At 38.0% G+C, this 25,440-nt stretch overlaps 1 protein-coding gene across 6 annotated transcripts in view; it reads left to right on the top strand.

Moving 5' to 3' along the window:
* Nucleotides 1-25,440, top strand: part of ptprfa (protein tyrosine phosphatase receptor type Fa) — a 268,805-nt gene that overhangs the window by 53,084 nt on the left and 190,281 nt on the right. The gene's annotated exons all lie outside the window — the stretch shown is intronic.

The raw sequence follows: 25,440 nt of genomic DNA, 5'->3' as shown, positions 1-25,440 counted from the left end.
TCCTCCTTAGGAATGCGAGAGCCGCGTGTCTTTGATTCCACGCTCAGGGAAAGTTTACCGACGCCGCTAAAATAACACTTTATGATATCACTTTATGAAGCGTGCCTAATTGGACAGTATCGCACCGCATGTGTCCATTCAAACCGCTATCAAATAGTGTTGTCCTGATATCAACATTTTGGTACTTTTCAAAATAAAGGGGACCACAAAAGAAGTCTTTATTGGAACAAAAATCTTACTTTTAATCTGTAATTCAGTCCTAGACAACGTGTCTTGAGGGACAAACTGTAAAAATGGATTATTAATCCACTTGTTCATTTACTGTTGATATCTGCTTATTTTCTCTTTTAACATGTTCTATCTACAATTCTGTTTAAATGTAATAATCACTTATTATTCTCTTCTTTAAAACTTGACATTAGTTTTGGATGATACCACACATTTAGGTATCGATCCGATACCAAGTAGTTGCAGGATCATACAATAAAATATAGTAATAATATGGTTAAAATTACTGATGTAAAGGGTAGGTGTCGTGCTGTTTTCTGTTTCAACATGTTCTATCTACACTTCTGTTAAAATGTAATAATCACTTATTATTCTCTTCTTTGATACTTGACATTAGTTTTGGATGATACCACACATTTAGGTATTGATCCGATACCAAGTAGTTGCAGGATCATACAATAAAATATAGTATTGATATGTTTAAAATTACTGATGTAAAGGGTAGGTGTTGTGCTGTTTTCTGTTTGAACATGTTCTATCTACACTTCTGTTAAAATGTAATAATAACTTATTCTTCTCTTCTTTGATACTTGGTTTTGGATGATACCACACATTCAGGTATCGTTCCGATACCAAGTAGTTACAGGATCATACATTGGTCATATTCAAAGTCCTCATGTGTCCAGGGACGTATTTACCGACTTTATAAACATATGAATTATTAAAAGCAAAAAAATTGTTTGTGATGCAAAAAAATATCGATTTAATCATAGTAGTATCTACTACTATACTTGGTATCATTACAGTGGATGTCAGGTGTAGATCCACCCATGGCATTTGTTTACATTGTGACGCCGGTGAGCTATTGTATCCTCCTACGGTGTGTAGTGAAGCATGTTGAGCTATTCCTCCTCCTCCAGTGATAACGGTACTTGTAAGAAACTTACATTATTCGTCGCTAGCCATGTTTTAAAGCAGCTCTTCCCGAGGGTGTTTCAGTGTTATAATTTACTTTTATCTTAACTTTTTACTCCAAAATGTGTCCGTTCTCCCTTTTCTGTCTACACACTGTGTCTGCTTGTAAGTACTCTGTGCGCGTGCACTGCCGAACGTGCTCCTCTGCTGGCAAAAAAACAGCACCAATATCAAATGATGCATATTACTTACGCATAAAAAGTCTCCAAGGCAGAAACCTTTGACCGTAACAAACGTGTTCGCATCACTCTGAGTTGAACTGAGTTGATCATTTGTGGCCACACACTAGTATTCGTGTTAGAACAATACACAAGTCTGCAGCCGGGTGTCAGCAGTGCTTAGTCTACACAGTCCTGTTTATCTTTGCTCTTTTTAGTGCGTCTCCTTTGACATTGAGGGGTTGCATGGGCGATACGGCTGAAAACTGTATCACGGTCGATATCACTGATTATTGATATTGTTTTGACTTAAAACATAGAAAAAAAATGAACCTTTTTTTTTGGAAATGGAACCTTCCTCTGATTATAATCCCCTCAGCTCTCAAGGCGGAAAGGAAATGTCAACACAAGCATGGACAACAAAAAATGTAAACAACATTTAGTTAAAAATTAATACTTAACAATACGCGCTTAAAACGAAGGTACAAAAATAAAGAATATGTAAGAAATGTTCAAAAAAAGTAAGAAAATAGTGTTAAGTGTCAAAATGTGAAATAATAATAATTTTCTCCAGGTTTAGTGCTAGGAAATAATGTCTGTGTAACATTAATTTGCCCTCCTATTTTTACTTAACTATGAAAGGAATTTTTGTTATGTAGTAATTGTTTAAACATTATTAATATATTGGTCGATATTGACATTTTTAAGGACCTATGGAAAATAAGGAGCAGGCCTTCTTCTGATTATCATCCTTCAGCTATCAAGGCAGAAAAGAAAGCAAACCCAAGCATGGAAGACTAAAAACGTAAACAACATTTTTGGGGACGGCGTGGCGCAGTGGGGAGAGTGGCCGTGCGCAACCCGAGGGTCCCTGGTTCAATTCCCACCCAGTACCAACCTCGTCACGTCCGTTGTGTCCTGAGCAAGACACTTCACCCTTGCTCCTGATGGGTGCAGGTTAGCGCCTTGCATGGCAGCTCCCTCCATCAGTGTGTGAATGTGTGTGTGAATGGGTAAATGTGGAAGTAGTGTCAAAGCGCTTTGAGTACCTTGAAGGTAGAAAAGCGCTATACAAGTACAACCCATTTATCATTTATTTATTTTTTAAAAAAAAACACTTAAAATGAAGGTGCAAACCGGAGCAGTTAGAAAAACTCTTTGCGCAACTTTTAATCACAAGGGTTCGGTCTCTTTCCTGTGCGAGTTTGAAGCCGACACAACAAACGCGTTCAGAGGAGATAATGTTTGAAAAAAGGTGACGGGTTTTTACAAAACTTTTGTTTTGAAGGGGTAATTGCCAACTTCTTGTTGATTTTTGTAAATGAATGAAATGTAGGTCTAAGTGAGACCTACATAGAGGTTTTTGTGTCTTGTCTCTACGTCATTTTTTACCGGAAGTTACAAGCAGTTTTGTCTGTGTTTTCTTCTTCCCAAGAGCAGTTTTGTCAGTGTTTTATTCCTAGGTGGCGATAGAGCGCAATTTTGGAGTTTTCTGTTTAGTTTTTTTTATTTGCAATTTTCACCAGATGTGTGTGTCCAGTTTGGTGAGTTTTGAAGCATTTTAAGGGGGTCAAATTACAGCTCAAAGAGGCAAAAATGAAAATTTTTAGGACATTTTTGTTTTGAGGAGTTTTTTGCCAACTTCCTGTTGATTTTTACTGAAGGATGTAAGTGTATGAAATATAGGCCTAAGTCAGACCTACATAGAGGTGTTTGTTTCATGTCTCTACGACATTCCTAACGGAAGTTACAAGCAGTTTTGTCTGTGTCTTTTCCTAGGGGGCGCTAGAGCACAATTTTCAGCTTTGGGGTTTGTTTTTTTTATTAGATGGCAATTGAATTTTCGCCAGTCCTGATGTGTGTGTAAAATTTGGTGAGTTTTGAAGCATGTTAAGGAGGTCAAATTACAGCTCAAAGAGGCGGCGGTATAATAACAATAAAACCTTAGAAATACAATAGGGTCCTCTGTCCCAGAGGGACATTCGGTCCCTAAAAATGAACACTTAACAATAAGCTCTTAAAATGAAGGTGCAAAAATATTGAATAAGTAAGAAATGTTCTATAAAGTGTAAGAAAATAGTGCAAAGTGTGAAAATGTAAACATAGACAAATGTGAAAATAATTATTTTCTGCAGGTTCAGTGCTAGGAAATAATGGCTGTGTAACATTAATTTGCCCTCTTATTCTTATTTTACTATGGAAATGAATTTTTTTCATGCTGTAATTGTTTAAACATCATTAATATATTGGTCGATATTGACAATTATTGACATTTTTCATGACCTAAGGTAAACAAGGAGCAGGCTTTCTTTTGATTATCATCCTTCAGCTATCAAGGCAGAAAGGAAATGCCAACACAGGCATGGAAAACTAAAAATGTAAACATTTAAAAAAATAACACTTAAAATGAAGGTGCACATATAAAGAATGAGTAAAAAATTTTTAATAAAGTGTAAGAAAATAGTGCAAAATGTAAACAAAGAGAAATGTGAAAATAATTTTCTGCAGGTTTAGTGCTAGGAAATAATGTCTGTGTAACATTAATTTGCCCTCTTATTCTTATTTAACTATGGAAATTCATTTTTGTTATGCAGTAATTTTTTAAACATTATTGATATATTGGTCGATATTGATGATTGACATTTTTTAACGACCTATGGAAAATAAGGAGCAGGCCTTCTGATTATCATCCTTTAAGGCAGAAAGGAAATGTCAACACAAGAATGGAAAACTAGAAATGTCAACAAAAACAATGAACACTTAACAATAAGCTCTTAAAATGAAGGTGCAAAAATAAAGAATAAGTAAGAAATGTTCTATAAAGTGTAAGAAAATAGTGCAAAGTGTGAAAATGTAAACATAGACAAATGTGAAAATAATTATTTTCTGCAGGTTCAGTGCTAGGAAATAATGGCTGCGTAACATTAATTTGCCCTCTTATTCTTATTTTACTATGGAAATGAATTTTTTTCCTGCTGTAATTGTTTAAACATCATTAATATATTGGTCGATATTGACAATTATTGACATTTTTAATGACCTAAGGTAAACAAGGAGCAGTCTTTCTTTTGATTATCATCCTTCAGCTATCAAGGCAGAAAGGAAATGCCAACACAAGCATGGAAAACTAAAAATGTAAACATTTAAAAAAATAACACTTAAAATGAAGGTGCAAATATAAAGAATGAGTAAAAAATGTTTAATAAAGTGTAAGAAAGTAGTGCAAAATGTCAAAATGTAAACAAAGAGAAATGTGAAAATAATTTTCTGCAGGTTTAGTGCTAGGAAATAATGTCTGTGTAACATTAATTTGCCCTCTTATTTTTATTTAACTATGGAAATTCATTTTTGTTATGCAGTAATTTTTTAAGCATTATTGATATATCGGTCGATATTGATGATTGACATTTTTTAACGACCTATGGAAAATAAGGAGCAGGCCTTCTGATTATCATCCTTTAAGGCAGAAAGGAAATGTCAACACAAGAATGGAAAACTAGAAATGTCAACAACAAAAAAATAACACTTAACAATAAGCTCTTAAAATGAAGGTGCAAAAATAAAGAATAAGTAAAAAATGTTTAATCAAATCTAAGGAAATAGTGCAAAGTGGGAAAATGTAAACAATGACAAATGTGGAAATAATTTTCTGCAGGTTTAGTGCTAGTAAATAATGGCTGTGTAACATTAATTAGCCCTCTTATTCTTATTTAACTATGGAAAGTAATTTTTGTTATGCAATAATTTTTTAAACATTATTAATATATTGGTCGATATTGACAATTATTGACATTTTTAATGACCTACGAAAATTAAGGAGCAGGCCTCCTTCTGATCATCATCCTTCAGCTATCAAGGAAGAAAGAAAAGGAAACACAAGCATGGAAAACTAAAAATGTAAACATTTAAAAAAATGAACACTTAAAATGAAGGTGCAAAAATAAAGAATAAGTAAGAAAAGTTCAATAAAATGTAAGAAAATAATGCAAAATGCAAACATAGAGAGAGCCGAGAAGAACTCTTTTCTGCAGGTTTAGTGGCAGGAAGTTACAGCTGTGCTCTAAAGGGTGAGCACGGCCGAGGTGGCGTTTATCAGTCTTGGTGGCATCATTTACAGGCCACGTTGGTTGTCATGGGAGCAACATTGATGCATAGTTGACGCACAGTGCAGGTTTTGTTTTGTAATGTTGATGCAGTAGCTCCTAGACATTTGTTAACCCCTCGGAGGAAGGCCAGCTAGAAATATGGACAGAGAAAGCACCGTCGACTACGGTCCACTTAAAAAAATAAAAGTACCATGCTGTTTAGGTGACTTTTCTACTTTAATCTACAATTTCAAAAAAACAACAACTGCCAGACAACAAGAAAGCGCAACCAAACATGATAGTTGCTACTGTTACCTGATTGGCTGTTAGCGTGTCCTACCTTGCTCGGTTATACCAGATAGTGAGTGCCTTTTGTTCGTGCAACCCACCTTATAATAATAATAATAGATTTTATTTGTAAAAAAAAAACAAACACTTTGAGCAAACAACCTCAAAGTGCTACAGTGTATTAAAAAGATAAATAAAAATAAAAAATAGAACAGACTAATAGAACTAGTATGCATGTATCTAAAAAAAAAAGAAAAAAGAAGCGTTTTTAAGTCTTATTTAAAAGCATCCACAGTCTGTGGTGCCCTCAGGTGGTCAGGGAGAGCGTTCCACAGACTGAGCAGCGAAGCAGACCTCCAGTTCCTGCTGATATCCTATCAAATTCATGCCGGCATCGACCACTACTCAAGGCTCCAATGCCGGTATCGGAAGTGAGAAAGAAAAAAGTTGTAACCACAACATAGCTAAAAAATATATTCAAGCCCCAAATCTGAATTTGAGCTGCCTGTAACTCAATATTGTGGGATTGTGTGGGCTGGAAAAGTCACACAGGCAAAACAAAAGCAGAGCTGTCATTGAAGTGTGGAGAGAAGACGTGGCTTTGGGCTCTTTTGAAAGCCGACAGGATGAGTTTTCCTCTCCTGCAGTCAGGAGGCGTCTAAGTGCTAACTGGCACTGAAGAAGACCAGTCGGAATAGTGCTACTGGCACTGAAGAAGACCAGTCTGAATAGGGCTACTGGCACTGAAGAAGACCAGTCTGAATAGTGCTATCTGGCACTGAAGAAGACCAGTCTGAATAGTGCTATCTGGCACTGAAGAAGACCAGTCTGAATAGTGCTAACTGGCACTGAAGAAGACCAGTCTGAATAGTGCTACTGGCACTGAAGAAGACCAGTCTGAATAGTGCTACTGGCACTGAAGAAGACCAGTCTGAATAGTGCTAACTGGCACTGAAGAAGACCCGTCTGAATAGTGCTACTGGCACTGAAGAAGACCAGTCTGAATAGTGCTACTGGCACTGAAGAAGACCAGTCTGAATAGTGCTACTGGCACTGAAGAAGACCAGTCTGAATAGTGCTACTGGCACTGAAGAAGACCAGTCTGAATAGTGCTAACTGGCACTGAAGAAGAACAGTCTGAATAGTGCTAACTGGCACTGAAGAAGACCAGTCTGAATAGTGCTACTGGCACTGAAGAAGACCAGTCTGAATAGTGCTACTGGCACTGAAGAAGACCAGTCTGAATAGTGCTACTGGCACTGAAGATGACCAGTCTGAATAGTGCTACTGGCACTGAAGAAGACCAGTCTGAATAGTGCTAACTGGCACTGAAGAAAACCAGTATGAATAGTGCTAACTGGCACTGAAGAAGACCAGTCTGAATAGTGCTACTGGCACTGAAGAAGACCAGTCTGAATAGTGCTAACTGGCACTGAAGAAGACCAGTCTGAATAGTGCTACTGGCACTGAAGAAGACCAGTCTGAATAGTGCTAACTGGCACTGAAGAAGACCAGTCTGAATAGTGCTAACTGGCACTGAAGAAGACCAGTCTGAATAGTGCTACTGGCACTGAAGAAGACCAGTCTGAATAGTGCTACTGGCACTGAAGAAGACCAGTCTGAATAGTGCTAACTGGCACTGAAGAAGACCAGTCTGAATAGTGCTACTGGCACTGAAGAAGACCAGTCTGAATAGTGCTACTGGCACTGAAGAAGACCAGTTTGAATAGTGCTACTGGCACTGAAGAAGACCAGTCTGAATAGTGCTAACTGGCACTGAAGAAGACCAGTCTGAATAGTGCTACTGGCACTGAAGAAGACCAGTCTGAATAGTGCTACTGGCACTGAAGAAGACCAGTCTGAATAGTGCTAACTGGCACTGAAGAAGACCAGTCTGAATAGTGCTACTGGCACTATTAATCAGGCGTTCTATCTGGGCTACACTTGGTCGGGGTCCTCATTAACTCAAAACAAAACACCCCACTTCCTGTCCGTTGTCTTTCAGCGCAAGTTTGTCAGAATGGTCATCCCCGAGAGGGACAAGCGGTAGGAAATGGATAAATGGATGGTTTGCTGAATAAAGACCAAAAATAAGTTTGGCGCAACATTGATGCACTGACATTTTTTTTTCTTTGTTCCGTTACGCTGCAGTTGTTTTACTTACATTTTTTTAACCCCTTGGCTGCGGGCCTGCAAAAAATAAAGATAGAAAAAACTGTCTTCGGCGCAACATTGATGCACAGTCTACTTTTTTATTGTTGCTTTTTTCTCTTACACAGCAGCCCCTTGTTATATTTGTTAACCCCTTAGTGGAGGGCGAGCGGAAAATGTAGACCGAAAACAACAATGTCAAAGGTGCAACATTGATGCACAGTCGACACACTTTTAGTTTTGCTTTGCTTTGCTGCAGTTGCTTCATATACTCGTTAACCCCTTGGTGGAGGGCTAGCGGAAAATCTACACAGAAAAAAAAAAAATGTCAAAAGTGCAACATTGATGCACAGTCCACTTTTTTATTTCTGCTTGCTTTTGTTACACAGCAGTCACTTGTTATATTTGTTAACCCCTTGTTGGAGGGCCAGCTGAAAATCCAGACGGAATAAACAATGTCAAAGGTGCAACATTTATGCACAGTCGACGCACAGTCCACTTTTAGTATTGCTTTGCTTTGTTATGCAGCATTAGCTTTATATATTAACACAGTAGTGGAGGGCTAGCAGAAAATGTATACAGAAAAAAAATGTCAAAAGTGCAACATTGATGCACAGTCGACACACAGTCCACTTTTAGTTTTGCTTTGCTTTTTTACGCTGCAGTTGCTTCATGAAGTTGTTACCCCTTGGTGGAGGGATGGCAGAAAATATATACCGAAAAAATTATGTCAAATGTGCAACATTGATGCACAGTCCACTTTTTTATTTTTGCGTTGTTCTCTTACACAGCAGTCTCTTGTTATATTTGTTAACCCCATGGCGGAGGGATAACGGGAAATAAATACAGAAAAAATATGTCCAAAGTGCAACATTGATGCACAGCTGACGCACAGTCCACTTTTAGTTTTGCTTTGTTACGATGCAGTTGCTTCATGTACTCGTTAACCCCTTAGTGGAGGGTTAGCGGAAAATCTAGACAGAAAGAACAATGTCAGCTGTGCAACATTGATGCACAGTCGACGCACAGTCCTCTTGTAGTTTTGCTTTGCTCTGTTACGCAGCAGACCCTTGATATATTTTGTTAACCCCCCGGAGGAGGGCCAGCGGAAAATCTAGACGATGTCATAGCTGCAACATTGATGCATAGTCGGCGCACACTTGACATTTTTTTTTTGCTGTGGTCAGTTATGCTGCAGTTCCTTGATATATTTTTAACCACACGGTGGTAAGCTAGTGGAAAATTAAGATAGAAAATACAATGTCAAAGGTGCAACATTGATGCACAGTCCACAATTTTTGGTTTGGTCTGCTACACTGCAGTTTTTTGATACATTTATAACCACTTGGTAGCAGGTCTGTGGAAAATAAAGATGGAAAAAAACAATATGTACGGTGCAACGATGATGCATAGCTGACACAGTCTAGGTTTTGTTTTGCTTTCCTCTGTTGATTTAATAGTTCCTAAATATATTTGTTAACCCCTTGGTGGAGGGCCAGTGGAAAATAAGCACAGAAAAAACAATGTCAAAGGTGCAACATTGATGCACAGTCAACACACAGTCCACTTTTAGTTTTGCTTTGCTTTGCTACGCTGCAGTTGCTTCATATACTCGTTAACCCCTTGGTGGAGGGCTAACGGAAAATGTACACAGAAAAAAAAACAATGTCAAAAGTGCAACATTGATGCACAGTCCACTTTTTTATTTCTGCTTGCTTTTGTTACACAGCAGTCACTTGTTATATTTGTTGACCCCTTGGTGGAGGGCCAGCTGAAAATCCAGACGGAATAAACAATGTCGATGGTGCAACATTGATGCACAGTCGACGCACAGTCCACTTTTAGTATTGCTTTGCTTAGTTATGCAGCATTTGCTTCATATATTTAACACCGTAGTGGAGGGCTAGCAGAAAATGTATACAGAAAAAAAATGTCAAAAGTGCAACATTGATGCACAGTCGACACACAGTCCACTTTTAGTTTTGCTTTGCTTTTTTACGCTGCAGTTGCTTCATGAAGTTGTTAACCGCTTGGTGGAGGGATGGCAGAAAATATATACCGAAAAAATTATGTCAAATGTGCAACATTGATGCGCAGTCCACTTTTTTATTTTTGCGTTGTTCTCTTACACAGCAGTCTCTTGTTATATTTGTTAACCCCATGGCGGAGGGATAACGGGAAATCTTGATGGAAAAAACAATGTCAGATGTGCAACATTGATGCACAGTCGACACACAGTCCACTTTTAGTTTTGCTTTGCTTTGCTACGCTGCAGTTGCTTCATATACTCGTTAACCCCTTGGTGGAGGGCTAACGGAAAATGTACACAGAAAAAAAAACAATGTCAAAAGTGCAACATTGATGCACAGTCCACTTTTTTATTTCTGCTTGCTTTTGTTACACAGCAGTCACTTGTTATATTTGTTAACCCCTTGTTGGAGGGCCAGCTGAAAATCCAGACAGAATAAACAATGTCAAAGGTGCAACATTGATGCACAGTCGACGCACAGTCCACTTTTAGTATTGCTTTGCTTTGTTATGCAGCATTTGCTTCATATATTAACACCGTAGTGGAGGGCTAGCAGAAAATGTATACAGAAAAAAAAATGTCACAGGTGCAACATTGATGCACAGTCGACACACAGTCCACTTTTAGTTTTGCTTTGCTTTTTTACGCTGCAGTTGCTTCATGAAGTCGTTAACCCCTTGGTGGAGGGATGGCAGAAAATATATACCGAAACAATTATGTCAAATGTGCAACATTGATGCACAGTCCACTTTTTTATTTTTGCGTTGTTCTCTTACACAGCAGTCTCTTGTTATATTTGTTAACCCCATGGCGGAGGGATAACGGGAAATAAATACAGAAAAAATCTGTCCAAAGTGCAACATTGATGTACAGTCAACGCACAGTCCACTTTTAGTTTTACTTTGCTTTGTTACGCTGCAGTTGCTTCATGTACTCGTTAACTCCTTGAAGAAGGGCTAGTGGAAAATATATACAGAAAAGAACGATGTCAAAAGTGCAACATTGATGCACAGCTGACGCACAGTCCACTTTTAGTTTTGCTTTGTTACGATGCAGTTGCTTCATGTACTCGTTAACCCCTTAGTGGAGGGTTAGCGGAAAATCTAGACAGAAAGAACAATGTCAGATGTGCAACATTGATGCACAGTCGACGCACAGTCCTCTTGTAGTTTTGCTTTGCTTTGTTCCGCAGCAGACCCTTGATATATTTTGTTAACCCCCTGGAGGAGGGCCAGCGGAAAATCTAGACGATGTCATAGCTGCAACATTGATGCATAGTCGGCGCACACATGACATTTTGTTTTTGCTGTGGTCAGTTATGCTGCAGTTCCTTGATATATTTTTAACCACACGGTGGTAAGCCAGGGGAAAATTAAGATAGAAAATACAATGTCAAAAGTGCAACATTGATGCACAGTCCACAATTTTTGGTTTGGTCCGCTACACTGCAGTTTTTTGATACATTTATAACCACTTGGTAGCAGGTCTGTGGAAAATAAAGATGGAAAAAAACAATATGTACGGCGCAACGATGATGCATAGCTGACACAGTCTAGGTTTTGTTTTTCTTTGCTCTGTTGATTTAATAGTTCCTAAATATATTTGTTAACCCCTTGGTGGAAGGCCAGTGGAAAATAAGCACAGAAAAAACAATGTCAAAGGTGCAACATTGATGCACAGTCGACACACAGTCCACTTTTAGTTTTGCTTTGCTTTGCTACGCTGCAGTTGCTTCATATACTCGTTAACCCCTTGGTGGAGGGCTAACGGAAAATGTACACAGAAAAAAAAACAATGTCAAAAGTGCAACATTGATGCACAGTCCACTTTTTTATTTCTGCTTGCTTTTGTTACGCAGCAGTCACTTGTTATATTTGTTAACCCCTTGGTGGAGGGCCAGCTGAAAATCCAGACAGAATAAACAATGTCAAAGGTGCAACATTGATGCACAGTCGACGCACAGTCCACTTTTAGTATTGCTTTGCTTAGTTATGCAGCATTTGCTTCATATATTAACACAGTAGTGGAGGGCTAGCAGAAAATGTATACAGAAAAAAAATGTCAAAAGTGCAACATTGATGCACAGTCGACACACAGTCCACTTTTAGTTTTGCTTTGCTTTTTCACGCTGCAGTTGCTTCATGAAGTTGTTAACCCCTTGGTGGAGGGATGGCAGAAAATATATACCGAAACAATTATGTCAAATGTGCAACATTGATGCACAGTCCACTTTTTTATTTTTGCGTTGTTCTCTTACACAGCAGTCTCTTGTTATATTTGTTAACCCCATGGCGGAGGGATAACGGGAAATAAATACAGAAAAAATCTGTCCAAAGTGCAACATTGATGTACAGTCGACACACAGTCCACTTTTAGTTTTACTTTGCTTTGTTACCCTGCAGTTGCTTCATGTACTCGTTAACTCCTTGAAGAAGGGCTAGCGGAAAATATATGCAGAAAAGAATGACGTCAAAAGTGCAACATTGATGCACAGCTGACGCACAGTCCACTTTTAGTTTTGCTTTGTTACGATGCAGTTGCTTCATGTACTCGTTAACCCCTTAGTGGAGGGCTAGCGGAAAATCTAGACAGAAAGAACAATGTCAGATGTGCAACATTGATGCACAGTCAACACACAGTCCACTTTTAGTTTTGCTTTGCTTTGCTACACTGCAGTTGCTTTATATACTCGTTAACCCCTTGGTGGAGGGCTAGCGGAAAATGTACACAGAAAAAAAAACAATGTCAAAAGTGCAACATTGATGCACAGTCCACTTTTTTATTTCGCTTGCTTTTGTTACACAGCAGTCACTTGTTATATTTGTTAACCTCTTGTTGGAAGGCCATCTGAAAATCCAGACAGAATAAACAATGTCAAAGGTGCAACATTGATGCACAGTCGACGCACAGTCCACTTTTAGTATTGCTTTGCTTTGTTATGCAGCATTTGCTTCATATATTTAACACCGTAGTGGAGGGCTAGCTGAAAATCCAGACAGAAAAAAAATGTCACAGGTGCAACATTGATGCACAGTCGACACACAGTCCACTTTTAGTTTTGCTTTGCTTTTTTACGCTGCATTTGTTTCATGAAGTTGTTACCCCTTGGTGGAGGAATGGCAGAAGATATATACCAAAACAATTATGTCAAATGTGCAACATTGATGCACAGTCCACTTTTTTTATTTTTGCGTTGTTCTCTTACACAGCAGTCTCTTGTTATATTTGTTAACCCCATGGCGGAGGGATAACGGGAAATAAATACAGAAAAAATCCGTCCAAAGTGCAACATTGATGTACAGTCGACGCACAGTCCACTTTTAGTTTTACTTTGCTTTGTTACGCTGCAGTTGCTTCATGTACTCGTTAACCCCTTAGTGGAGGGCTAGCGGAAAATATATACAGAAAAGAACGACGTCAAAAGTGCAACATTGATGCACAGCTGACGCACAGTCCACTTTTAGTTTTGCTTTGTTACGATGCAGTTGCTTCATGTACTCGTTAACCCCTTAGTGGAGGGTTAGCGGAAAATCTAGACAGAAAGAACAATGTCAGATGTGCAACATTGATGCACAGTCGACGCACAGTCCTCTTGTAGTTTTGCTTTGCTTTGTTCCGCAGCAGACCCTTGATATATTTTGTTAACCCCCTGGAGGAGGGCCAGCGGAAAATCTAGACGATGTCATAGCTGCAACATTGATGCATAGTCGGCGCACACTTGACATTTTTTTTTTGCTGTGGTCAGTAATGCTGCAGTTCCTTGATATATTTTTAACCACACGGTGGTAAGCCAGTGGAAAATTAAGATAGAAAATACAATGTCAAAGGTGCAACATTGATGCACAGTCCACAATTTTTGGTTTGGTCCGCTAAACTGCAGTTTTTTGATACATTTATAATCACTTGGTAGCAGGTCTGTGGAAAATAAAGATGGAAAAAAACAATATGTACGGTGCAACGATGATGCATAGCTGACACAGTCTAGGTTTTGTTTTTCTTTGCTCTGTTGATTTAATAGTTCCTAAATATATTTGTTAACCCCTTGGTGGAAGGCCAGTGGAAAATAAGCACAGAAAAAACAATGTCAAAGGTGCAACATTGATGCACAGTCGACACACAGTCCACTTTTAGTTTTGCTTTGCTTTGCTACGCTGCAGTTGCTTCATATACTCGTTAACCCCTTGGTGGAGGGCTAGCGGAAAATGTACACAGAAAAAAAAACAATGTCAAAAGTGCAACATTGATGCACAGTCCACTTTTTTATTTCTGCTTGCTTTTGTTACGCAGCAGTCACTTGTTATATTTGTTAACCCCTTGTTGGAGGGCCATCTGAAAATCCAGACAGAATAAACAACGTCAAAGGTGCAACATTGATGCACAGTCGACGCACAGTCCACTTTTGGTATTGCTTTGCTTTGTTATGCAGCATTTGCTTCATATATTTAACACCGTAGTGGAGGGCTAGCTGAAAATCCAGACAGAAAAAAAATGTCACAGGTGCAACATTGATGCACAGTCGACACACAGTCCACTTTTAGTTTTGCTTTGCTTTGCTTTGCTATGCTGCAGTTGCTTCATATACTCGTTAACCCCTTGGTGGAGGGCTAGCGGAAAATGTACACAGAAAAAAAAACAATGTCAAAAGTGCAACATTGATGCACAGTCCACTTTTTTATTTCTGCTTGCTTTTGTTACACAGCAGTCACTTGTTATATTTGTTGACCCCTTGGTGGAAGGCCAGCTGAAAATCCAGACAGAATAAACAATGTCAAAGGTGCAACATTGATGCACAGTCGACGCACAGTCCACTTTTAGTATTGCTTTGCTTTGTTATGCAGCATTTGCTTCATATATTTAACACCGTAGTGGAGGGCTAGCTGAAAATCCAGACAGAAAAAAAATGTCACAGGTGCAACATTGATGCACAGTCGACACACAGTCCACTTTTAGTTTTGCTTTGCTTTTTTACGCTGCAGTTGCTTCATGAAGTCGTTAACCCCTTGGTGGAGGGATGGCAGAAGATATATACCGAAACAATTATGTCAAATGTGCAACATTGATGCACAGTCCACTTTTTTATTTTTGCGTTGTTCTCTTACACAGCAGTCTCTTGTTATATTTGTTAACCCCATGGCGGAGGGATAACGGGAAATCTTGATGGAAAAAACAATGTCAGATGTGCAACATTGATGCATAGTTGACACACAGTCCACTTTTAGTTTTGCTTTGCTTTGCTACGCTGCAGTTGCTTCATACACTCGTTAACCCCTTGGTGGAGGGCTAGCGGAAAATGTACACAGAAAAAAAAACAATGTCAAAAGTGCAACATTGATGCACAGTCCACTTTTTTATTCCTGCTTGCTTTTGTTACACAGCAGTCACTTGTTATATTTGTTAACCCCTTGGTGGAGGGCCAGCTGAAAATCTAGACAGAATAAACAATGTCAAAGGTGCAACATTGATGCACAGTCGACGCACAGTCCACTTTTAGTATTGCTTTGCTTTGTTATGCAGCATTTGCTTCATATATTTAACACCGTAGTGGAGGGCTAGCTGAAAATCCAGACAGAAAAAAAATGTCACAGGTGCAACATTGATGCACAGTCGACACACAGTCCACTTTTAGTTTTGCTTTGCTTTTTTACGCTGCAGTTGCTTCATGAAGTTGTTACCCCTTGGTGGAGGGATGGCAGAAGATATATACCGAAACAATTATGTCAAATGTGCAACATTGATGCACAGTCCACTTTTTTATTTTTGCGTTGTTCTCTTACACAGCAGTCTCTTGTTATATTTGTTAACCCCATGGCGGAGGGATAACGGGAAATAAATACAGAAAAAATCTGTCCAAAGTGCAACATTGATGTACAGTCGACGCACATTCCACTTTTAGTTTTACTTTGCTTTGTTACACTGCAGTTGCTTCATACACTCGTTAACCCCTTGGTGGAGGGCTAGCGGAAAATGTACACAGAAAAAAAAACAATGTCAAAAGTGCAACATTGATGCACAGTCCACTTTTTTATTCCTGCATGCTTTTGTTACACAGCAGTCACTTGTTATATTTGTTAACCCCTTGGTTGGAGGGCCAGCTGAAAATCCAGACAGAATAAACAATGTCGATGGTGCAACATTGATGCACAGTCGACGCACAGTCCACTTTTAGTATTGCTTTGCTTTGTTATGCAGCATTTGCTTCATATATTTGTTAACCCCTTAGCAGAGGGCTAGCAGAAAATGTATATAGAAAAAAAAGACAATGTCAAAAGTGCAACATTGATGCACAGTCCACTTTTAGTTTTGCTTTGCTTTGCTTTGTTACGCTGCAGTTGCTTCATGTACTCGTTAACCCCTCGAAGAAGGGCTAGCAGATATGTACAGAAAAAAATCATGTCAAATGTGCAACATTGATGCACAGTCGTTGCACAGTCCACTTTTTTCATTTTTGCTTTTTTCTGTTACGCAGCAGTCCCTTGTTGTACAAACCTCGTTTCCATTTGAGTTGGGAAATGGTGTTAGATGTAAATATAAACAGAATACAATGATTTGCAAATCCTTTTCAAGCCATATTCAGTTGAATATGCTACAAAGACAACATATTTGATGTTCAAACTCATAAACTTTATTTTTTGTTGTTGCAAATAATCATCAACTTTAGAATTTGATGCCAGCAACACGTGACAAAGAAGTTGGGAAAGGTGGCAATAAATACTGATAAAGTTGAGGAATGCTCATCAAACACTTATTTGGAACATCCCACAGGTGTGCAGGCTAATTGGGAACAGGTGGGTGCCATGGTTGGGTATAAAAGCAGCTTCCCAAAAAATGCTCAGTCTTTCACAAGAAAGGATGGGGCGAGGTACACCCCTTTGTCCACAACTGCGTGAGCAAATAGTCAAACAGTTTAAGAACAACCTTTCTCAAAGTGACATTGCAAGAAATTTAGGGGTTTCAACATCTACGCTCCATAATATCATCAAAAGGTTCAGAGAATCTGGAGAAATCACTCCACGTAAGCAGCATGGCCGGAAACCAACATTGAATGACCGTGACCTTCCATCCCTCAGACGGCACTGTATCAAAAACCGACATCAATCTCTAATGGATATCACCACATGGGCTCAGGAACACTTTAGAAAACCACTATCACTAAATACAGTTTGTGGCTACATCTGTAAGTGCAAGTTAAAGCTCTACTATGCAATGCGAAAGCCATTTATCAACAACATCCAGAAACGCCTCCGATGCAAAGTGGAAAAGTGTTCTGTGGTCTGACGAGTCCACATTTCAAATTGTTTTTGGAAATATTCGACATCGTGTCATCCGGACCAAAGGGGAAGCGAACCATCCAGACTGTTATCGACGCAAAGTTGAAAAGCCAGCATGTGTGATGGTATGGGGGTGCATTAGTGCCCAAGGCATGGGTAACTTACACATCTGTGAAGGCACCATTAATGCTGAAAGGTCCATACAGGTTTTGGAACAACATATGTTGTCTTCCAAGCAACGTTATCATGGACGCCCCTGCTTATTTCAGCAAGACAAGTGTTACAACAGCGTGGCTTTGTAAAAAAAAGAGTGTGGGTACTTTCCTGGTCCGCCTACAGTCCAGACCTGTCTCCCATGGAAAATGTGTGGCGCATTATAAAGCGTAAAATACGACAGCGGAGACCCCGGACTGTTGAAGGACTGAAGCTCTACATAAAACAAGAATGGGAAAGAATTCCACTTTCAAAGCTTCAATAATTAGTTTTTTTCTCAGTTCCCAAACGTTTATTGAGTGTTGTTAAAAGAAAAGGTGATGTAACACAGTGGTGAACATCCCCTTTCCCAACTACTTTGGCACGTGTTGCAGCCATGAAATTCTAAGTTAATTATTATTTGCAAATATGTTGTCTTTGTAGCATATTCACCTGAATATGGGTTGAAAATGATTTGCAAATCCTTGTATTCTGTTTATATTTACATCTAACACAATTTCCCAACTCATATGGAAACGGGGTTTGTATTTGTTTTATGCCAAAGTACTTTATTTTGTACACCTGACTTAGTGATGAGGACACATGATTCTCATACTTTTTGGCAGTAGAGTGTATGTTTTTTTAAAGTGTCAGTTATTAATAATTCAAACTCATATTTTGCGTGTTCCGATTAAAAGTTGGTTGAAGTTGACTGGTGTGTGACTTCCTGTCTGCAGTTTTTCGTCACAATGTAATTTTTTTTTTCTTCTTCTTTCTGAATGATGGCACCTCTCCACACCGGAACCACTTCCTCTCTCAGAAATATTTCACAATGATAAAGTTGAAAGTCATTTATCGGCCGATAAATGCTTTAAAATGTAATATCGGAAATTATCGGTATCTGTTTCAAAAAGTAAAATGTATGACTTTTAAAAACGCCGCTCTGTACACGGAAGTACAGAGCACCAATAAACCTTAAAGGCACTGCCTTGGCGTGCCGGCCCAGTCGCATAATATCTACGGCTTTCACACACACAAGTGAATGCAAGGCATACTTGGTCAACAGCCATACAGGTCACACTGAGGGTGGCCGTATAAACAACGCCAACACTGTTACAAATATGTGTAAACCCACACCAAACAAGAATGACAAACACATTTCGGGAGAACATCCGCATCGTGACACAACATAAACCCTTGCAGCACTAACTCTTCCAGGACTCTCAACCCTGCCCACCTCAATCTCCTCATGCTCTCTCTTGGAGAGCACGTCCCAAATTCCAAGCTGCTGTTTTAAGGCATGATAAAAAAAAGATTGCACTTTGTGACTTCAATAATAAATATGGCAGTGCCATGTTGGCATTTTTTTCCATAACTTGTGTTGATTTATTTTGGAAAACCTTGTTACGTTGTTTAATGCAGGGGTCACCAACGTGGTCGCCCGTAAGGACCAGATGAGTCGCCCGCTGGCCTGTTCTAAAAATAGCTCAAATAGCAGCACTTACCAGTGAGCTGCCTCTATTTTTTAAATTGTATTTATTTACTAGCAAGCTGGTCTTCACGGTGGCAGAGGGGTTAGTGCGTCTGCCTCACAATACGAAGGTCCTGCAGTCCTGGGTTCAAATCCAGGCTCGGGAGTGGAGTTTGCATGTTCTCCCCGTGAATGCGTGGGTTCCCTCCGGGTACTCCGGCTTCCTCCCACCTCCAAAGACATGCACCTGGGGATAGGTTGATTGGCAACACTAGTGTGTGAATGTGAGTGTGAATGTTGTCTGTCTATCTGTGTTGGCCCTGTGATGAGGTGGCGACTTGTCCAGGGTGTACCCCGCCTTCCGCCCGATTGTAGCTGAGATAGGCGCCGGCGCACCCCGCGACCCCAAAAGGGAATAAGCGGTAGAAAATGGATGGATGGATGGAAAAATGTCTCATTTCAATGGGAACTTCCTGGAAATTTGGGAAAAAAATAGCTTTTGAAAAATGATTAAGAGCATGAATGTCCTGAATGAGCTGAATTGGTCGGTGTTGGAATTGTTTAAATCCTTCAAGAAATGTCGTAGTATTAGCAGTTTTTTTAATTTAAAAAATTCAGGGAATTTCGGGAAAACCGGGAATTTTTCTAGTTCCTTAACCAACTTTGTTTTTTGTCCTGACGACGACGTGGTTGTAATGGGTTGAAAAATGTGAAAGGTGTAGTCCAACTTAAAAAGGCTGGAAATTGGTTGCGAAAAAAACGGGAAATCCTGGAAATGTGTTGAATGTGGAAAAATGGTAGTTGGAATATCCAGGATGAGTTGAATGTGTTGAAGGTGGAATGGTTTGAATGGGCTGAAAAATGTGGGAATTGTGGAAGTGTGGAAAAATGTCCCGTTCATCTCAATGGGAACTTCCTGGAAATTTGGGAACATTTTAAAATGATTAAGAGCATGAATGTATTTAATGAGCTGAATTGGTCGGTGTTGGAATTGTTTAAATCCTTCAAGAAATGTTGAAGTACTAACAGTTTTTTAAATTAAAAAAATTCAGTGAATTTCGGGAAAACCGGGAATTTTTCTAGTTCCTTAACCAACTTTGTTTTTTGTCCTGAAGACGGCGTGGTTGTAATGGGTTGAAAAATGTGAAAGGTGTAGTCCAACTTAAAAAGGCTGGAAATTGGTTACAAAAAAAAACGGGAAATCCCGAAAATTTGTTGGATGTGGAAAAATGGTAGTTAGAATATCCAGGATGAGTTGAATGTGTTGAAGGTGGAATGGTTTGAATGGGCTGAAAAATGTGGGAATTGTGCAACTTGGAAAAATGTCTCATTTCAACGGGAACTTCCTGGAAATTTGGGAAAAATATTAAGAGCATGAATGTCCTGAATGAGCTGAATTGGTCGGTGTTGGAATTGTTTAAATCCTTCAAGAAATGTCGAAGTAGTAACAATTTTTTAAATAAAAAAAATTCTGTGAATTTCGGGAAAACCGGGAATTTTTCTAGTTCCTTAACCAACTTTGTTTTTTGTCCTGACGACGACGTGGTTGTAATGGGTTGAAAAATGTGAAAGGTGTAGTCCAACTTAAAAAGGGCGGAAATTGGTTGCAAAAAAACTGGAAATCCTGGAAATGTGTTGAATGTGGAAAAATGGTAGTTAGAATGTCCAGGATGAGTTGAATGTGTTGAAGGTGGAATGGTTTCAATGGGCTGAAAAATGTGGGAATTGTGTGAAAAATGTCCCGTTCATCTCAATGGGAACTTCCTGGAAATTTGGGAACATCTTAAAATGATTAAGAGCATGAATGTCCTGAATGAGCTGAATTGGTCGGTGTTGGAATTGTTTAAATCCTTCAAGAAATGTTGAAGTACATTTTTTGAAAGGTGTAGTCCAACTTAAAAAGGCTGGAAATTGGTTACAAAAAAACGGGAAATCCTGGAAATTTATCAAATGTGGAAAAATGGTAGTTAGAATATCCAGGATGAGTTGAATGTGTTGAAGGTGGAATGGTTTGAATGGGCTGAAAAATGTGGGAATTGTGCAACTTGGAAAATGTCTCATTTCAACGGGAACTTACTGGAAATTTGGGAAAAAGCTAGATTTTGAAAAATGATTAAGAGCATGAATGTCCTGAATGAGCTGAATTGGTCGGTGTTGGAATTGTTTAAATCCTTCAAGAAATGTCAAAGTAGTAACAATTTAATTGTAAAATTCTGGAAATTTCGAGATTTTTTTTTAGTTCCTTAACCAACTTGTTTTTTTGTCCTGACAACGATGAGTGTTTTGACAGTGGTTGTAATGGGTTGAAAAATGTGAAAGGTGTAGTCCAACTTAAAAAGGGTGGAAATTGGTTGCAAAAAAACTGGAAATCCTGGAAAAGTGTTGAATGTGGAAAAATGGTAGTTAGAATATCCAGGATGAGTTGAATGTGTTGAAGGTGGAATGGTTTGAATGGGCTGAAAAATGTGGGAATTGTGCAACTTGGAAAAATGTCTCATTTCAACGGGAACTTCCTGGAAATTTGGTAAAAAAGCGAGATTTTTGGAAAATAATTAGGAGCATGAATGTCCTGAATGAGCTGAATTGGTTGGTGTTGGAATTGTTCAAATCCTTCAAGAAATGTCAAAGTAGTAATAGTTTGATTATAAAATTCTGAAAATTTCGAGATTTTTTTTTTTTAGTTCCTTAACCAACTTGTTTTTTTGTCCTGACAACGATGAGTGTTTTGACAGTGGTTGTACCGCGACCCCAAAAGGGATTAAACGGTAGAAAATGGATGGATGGATACTAGCAAGCTGGTCTCGCTTTGCTGGACATTTTTAATTCTAAGAGAGACAAAACTCAAATAGAATTTGAAAATGCAAGAAAATATTTGAAAGACTTGGTCTTCACTAGTTTAAATAAATTCATTAATTTTTTTACTTTGCTTCTTATAACTTTCAGAAAGACAATTTTAGAGAAAAAATACAACCTTAAAAAAGATTTTAGGATTTTTAAACACATATACCTTTTTACCTTTTAAATTCCTTCCTCTTCTTTCCTGACAATTTAAATCAATGTTCAAGTATTTTATTTATTTTTTATTGTAAAGAATAATAAATACATTTTAATTTAATTCTTCATTTTAGCTTCTGTTTTTTCGACAAAGAATATTTGTGAAATATTTCTTCAAAGTTATGATTGAAATTAAAAAAATATATTCTGGCAAATCTGTAGAATCAAATTTAAATCTTATTTCAAAGTCTTTTGAATTTATTTAAAATGTTTTGTTCTGGAAAATCTAGAAGAAATAATGATTTGTCTTTGTTAGAAATATAGCTTGGTCCAATTTGTTATATATTCTAACAAAGTGCAGATTGGATTTTAACCTATTTAAAACATGTCATCAAAATTCTGAAATTAATCTTAATCAGGAAAAATGACTAATGATGTTCCATAAATTATTTTTTTTTTTTTTCAAAATGATTTGAATTAGCTAGTTTTTCTCTTCATTTTTCTCGGTTGAATTTTAAATTTTAAAGAGTCGAAATTGAAGATAAACTATGTTTCAAAATTTAATTTTAATTTTTTAAGTGTTTTCTCCTCTTTTAAATCGTTCAATTAAGTGTTTTTTTCATCATTTATTTTCTACAAAAAACCTTCCGTAAAAGGAAAAATAATGTACAACAGAAATACCCATTTTTTTATATATATATATAGATTTATTTATTAAAGGTAAATTGAGCAAATTGGTTATTTCTGGCAATTTATTTAAGTGTGTATCAAACTGGTAGCCCTTGGCATGAATCAGTACCCAAGAAGTAGCTCTTGCTTTCAAAAAGGTTGCTGACCCCTGCTTTAATGCATCCATCGGGGCATCACAACAAAATGAGGCATCATAATGTGTTCAATCCACCACTGTAGATATTGGTATCGGCTGATATCGGAATCGGTAATTAAGAGTTGGGCAATATCGGATATCGGCAAAAAAGCCATTATCGGACATCTCTAGTTGAAAGAAAATCCATCTCAATTTAATCCTGATCTGATTGCATGTTAAGCTCACAGTTGTGAAGTTTTCTTGGGTTGTTTAATAGTAGAAATAATCGGTTCCGAGGTCAAACTGCGGCCTGTGTAAAAGTTTCATTGAAGGTTTTACTGTCACAACGTCTTTCTCTTCTTTGGAGTTCCGCTCTCATGTCACCTTTGACCCCTGCGTATTCGAGGGGGGGGTCAGCTGTGACGCTTCATGCTGGAATCCGAGCAGGCGGCAGGTTAATTGCCTCCCAGATTCCAGCGCTAATGGAGCTAATCCCGCCTTTGTAGCAGCTGCTGCTTCCTGTCGGAGCCGGCGTGTCGGCTGACGTGTCGCCGCTGATTAGCGCTCGCCTTCACCCTGGACTTTGAAAAAATAAAATACCAAAAAAAACATATCATAGCATTGCATGGATAAATGTCTCTCGGAAGCACAGTGTCGTTACAAGCGTAAAAGAAGTGGAGCAGTGACATCACTTCCAGTCCGTGTCAAAAGACAAAGAAAAAGCCAATATTCTTCGACGCTTATTCGAGTGCAGCTCACGCCTGGGAGTATTTACCCTTGCGTTGCTAGCCAAGTCCCCATTCCGATATTTTAGTTCCAGTACAAATTGTATTTTGCAACTTTTCAAAATAAAGAAAAGTGTCATTATTAGCTTTATTTGAACATAAAATCTTACGATACATTAAACAAACGTTTATTATTACAATCAAAGAACAATATTGTACTAATTAACAGTAAACACCGCGTTTTAGTAGCAAGTCACGCTAACGGGCTACAAGGTCCATTATTGTGTCAAAATGATGGACAAACGCTAGAAAATGTATTATATTTACTGTCTCTTTCTGTTTTAACATGTTCTGTCTACACTTCTGTTAAAAATGTAATAATCAAAAATTACTGATGTAAAGGGTAGGTGTCGTGCTGTTTTCTGTTTCAACATGTTCTTTCTACACTTCTGTTAAAATGTAATAATCACTTATTCTTCTCTCTTTGATACTTGACATTAGTTTTGGACGATACCACACATTTAGGCATCGATCCGACACCAAGTAGTTACAGGATCATACAATATAATATAATACCTAATACACCAGTAATAATATGGTTAAAATTATTGATGTAAAGGGTAGGTGTCGTGCTGTTTTCTGTTTTAACATGTTCTATCTACACTTCTGTTAAAATGTAAGAATCACTTATTCTTCTCTTCTTTGATACTTGACATTAGTTTTGGATGATACCACACATTTAGGCATCGATCCGACACCAAGTAGTTACAGGATCATACAATAAAACATAATACCTAATACACCAGTAATAATATGGTTAAAATTATCGATGTAAAGGGTAGGTGTCGTGCTGTTTTCTGTTTCAACATGTTCTTTCTACACTTCTGTTAAAATGTAATAATCACTTATTCTTCTCTTGTTTGATACTTGACATTAGTTTTGGACGATACCACACATTTAGGCATCGATCCGACACCAAGTAGTTACAGGATCATACAATAAAATATAATACCTAATACACCAGTAATAATATGGTTAAAATGATTGATGTAAAGGGTAGGTGTCGTGCTGTTTTCTGTTTTAACATGTTCTATCTACACTTCTGTTAAAATGTAATAATCACTTATTCTTCTCTTCTTTGATACTTGACATTAGTTTTGCATGATACCACACATTTAGGCATCGATCCGATACCAAGTAGTTACAGGATCATACAATAAAATAGAATACCTAATAAACCAATACTGATGAAGAAATACTGATGTAAAGGGTAGGTGTCGTGCTGTTTTCTGTTTCAACATGTTCTTTCTACACTTCTGTTAAAATGTAATAATCACTTATTCTTCTCTTGTTTGATACTTGACATTAGTTTTGGACGATACCACACATTTAGGCATCGATCCGACACCAAGTAGTTACAGGATCATACAATAAAATATAATACCTAATACACCAGTAATAATATGGTTAAAATTATTGATGTAAAGGGTAGGTGTCGTGCTGTTTTCTGTTTTAACATGTTCTATCTACACTTCTGTTAAAATGTAAGAATCACTTATTCTTCTCTTCTTTGATACTTGACATTAGTTTTGCATGATACCACACAATTAGGCATCGATCCGACACCAAGTAGTTACAGGATCATACAATAAAATATAATACCTAATACACCAGTAATAATATGGTTACAATTATTGATGTAAAGGGTAGGTGTCGTTAAGTTTTCTGTTTTAACATTTTCTATCTACAATTATGTTCAAAATGTAATAATCGTTTATTCTTCTCTTTTTTGTTACTTGACATTAGATTTGGAACGATACACACACTTAGCTATGGATGCGATACCAAGTAGTTACAGTATCATACATTGGTCATATTCAAAATCCTCATGTGTCCAGGGATTGATTGATTGACACTTTTATTAGTAGATTGCACAGTACAGTACATATTCCCTACAATGGACCACTAAATGCTAACACCCCAAAAAGTTTTTCAACTTGTTTAAGTCGGAGTCAACGCTAATCAATTCATAGTAAACCATCTTGAAAGGACGGCAGCTTCGGCCCGTCAA

This window comes from Nerophis ophidion, linkage group LG26 (assembly GCF_033978795.1).
Source record: "Nerophis ophidion isolate RoL-2023_Sa linkage group LG26, RoL_Noph_v1.0, whole genome shotgun sequence".
In the NCBI taxonomy this organism is placed as follows: Eukaryota; Metazoa; Chordata; class Actinopteri; order Syngnathiformes; family Syngnathidae; genus Nerophis; species Nerophis ophidion.
This window is presented reverse-complemented; position numbering and strand designations above follow the sequence as displayed.